Source organism: Penaeus japonicus, unplaced genomic scaffold, assembly GCF_977035675.1.
Source record: "Penaeus japonicus unplaced genomic scaffold, GWHDUDI00000001_assembly GWHDUDI00000024, whole genome shotgun sequence".
NCBI classification, from domain to species: Eukaryota; Metazoa; Arthropoda; class Malacostraca; order Decapoda; family Penaeidae; genus Penaeus; species Penaeus japonicus.
The window spans coordinates 6,373,453-6,375,952 of NW_028234426.1; positions in this window are offsets into that span (position 1 = coordinate 6,373,453).

The following is a 2,500-nucleotide window of genomic DNA, read 5'->3' on the forward strand; positions in this document are numbered from 1 at the left end:
ATACATACTTGATTTTCGTACTGACCAAGAATACCTGAATTATTCACTCAAGTGCAGATTGCGTAATTCTGTGATTAAGATAACATTGCTCTTTTAAGCAGTCTAGTGATTTTTACGTTTCTTTTAAGAGGTAAAAGAGGGAACTACAAGAAGAAGTAAGAAGAAAGAAAGAGAAGAGAAAGACAAAAGAGAAAGAAGATAAAAACGATGAAGAGACGGAAGAAGAAAAAAAAAAAAAAAAGAGAGAAAAGAAGGAGGACGAAGAAGAAGATAAAGGAGACGGAGAAGTATAATGATAATTATATTTTCAATAATAATGATGGAAAAAACAGCACTAATGATGATGGTCTTGGAGAAAAAAAAAAATGAAATGAAGAAGAAAATAAAAAAAGGAAGAAGACTGTGAGACAGAGCACTTGCGAATAAGATGAACAGGACACAGATAATAATAGCCAAGTAATCAATAAATCAATGATAAACAATGAAACAAAACAAATAAAACAACACCAACAATAAGATTGATAACGATGATGATTATGATGATAATAATGATATTGAGCATAATAATCATAATAGTAGTAATAATGATTACACTGAAAATTATAATCATGATAATGACTAGTAATGGTGATAATAATAACAACAATGATACAGACAATACCAATAATACTAGCAATGATAATAACATCAGTAATAATGATAAGAATAATATTGGTGTTAATAAAGATAGCAAAAATACTGTTAATAGTAATAAGATAATAATAATATTATTAAAATAATAACAATAATATTAATGATAACAAAACTACAAAAACTTTTTAAACCTTTTTTTTTCTCCAGTTCTTTTCTCTCTCTTCAATTTCTTCCTTTCTCTCTTTGTCTGTCAAGTCATTTTTCTACCATTTAATGTTTGCCTTATCCATTGTTTATCTTGGGTAGTATAACTCGAGCTGACACGAATTTACACAAGAACCTCAACTTCATAGACATGCAGGTAGTCTGAAGTTCCTTTGAGACTAACATAGCGGCCACAAGCTGTCTCGTTGACGTTGAACTCCAGCCTAGAAAGAAGAGGAATAGGAGGAGGAGGAGGAGGAGGTGGAGAAGATTGAGGAGGAGGAAGAGGGAGAAAGAGGAGAAAATGAGGGGGAAGAGGGGAGGAGGAGGAAGTAAGGGGATGGAGGAGGGAGGTGGAAGAGGAAGAGGAAGAAAGGGGGAGGAAATAGGCAGGAGGGGAAGAAAGAAAGAGGAGAAGAAAAAAAGGAGGAGGAGGAGGGAAAGAAAGAGAAAGGGAAATTAGGAGGAGAAGGGAAAAAGGGAGGAGGAAAAAGAGAAAGAAAAATTAGGAGCAGGAGAAAGACAAATAGGAGGAGGAGGGGGAGGAGGGGATGAAAAGGAAGACGAGGGGAATGGGAAGAAAGAGAAAAGAAGGAAACGGAGAGGAGAAGGTAGAGGGATAGGAGCAGCAGAGGGAGAAGGAAGGTTTGGTGTTTCTTAAATATTAGTTTATAAACAGATATGCATAATAATTTGTCATAAACATGCATATTTTTTTTTTTTTTTTTTTTTTTTTTTTTGTGTTTGATGGTGTGGGTGTGTGGGTGTGATACACACCCACACACCCACGCTTATTGCACAAAAGAGAAAATGAAACGTACCAGCCCAAAGATGCTGTATAAGGTCCTACGTATTCGCCAACAAGCATGTGAGTATCAAGGTCGCTAAGTCCCAGTACCTTAGTTACTCCGACGAACACCTAAGATAATAATTATCTATAGTTTATATGTAACTTTTAAGTGCTTATCGTGTTTATCATTGTCGCGGAGGGGGAAAAAAAGGCACATGGACTTTATGCCTATGTTTTATCTATGCTTGCTATTCACATCAGTATAGAAGCATTTGATATATTTTTCTTCTTCGAAATGACCCCAAAGAATACAGGCAATGTCTTGAAAATAACAGACTGTATTTCTCCTAATTCAGTCAGGTTGTCCCCCCCTCCCTCCCTCCCCTCTAAACTAAAGAAGCAAGCCCCCTCAATTTATTAGTCTCCCTTCCCCAAGAGAGTCAAATCGTCCCCTTCAAAAATCAGGTTCAATCTCCACTCCATACCCTTCGAAAATAAAACTAAATAGACAACCAATAGATAAATGAGCTGAAAAAAAAAAAAACAAACTAAAACTCTATCCCCTCAAACCTAACTTATCCCATCCTAACTAAACTTAATCTACCTTAACTTAACTTAACCTAACCTAACCTAACCTAACCTACCTTAACCTAACCTAATTCAGGCTATGCATCCCCAATACTTACCGAAATGTACCTGAACCTGCTATAATATTCATTGGGAAGTACACGAATAGCCTTCACAACATAGTGAGCTTCCAGATCCACGCTCCACCATGGACGATCTGAATAATAGGAAACGTATTCGGTGGTTACGTCTCCGTCTACTGCCTTGCTGGAATATCTGTCCGGAAGTTAGAACATCCAGTGAGGA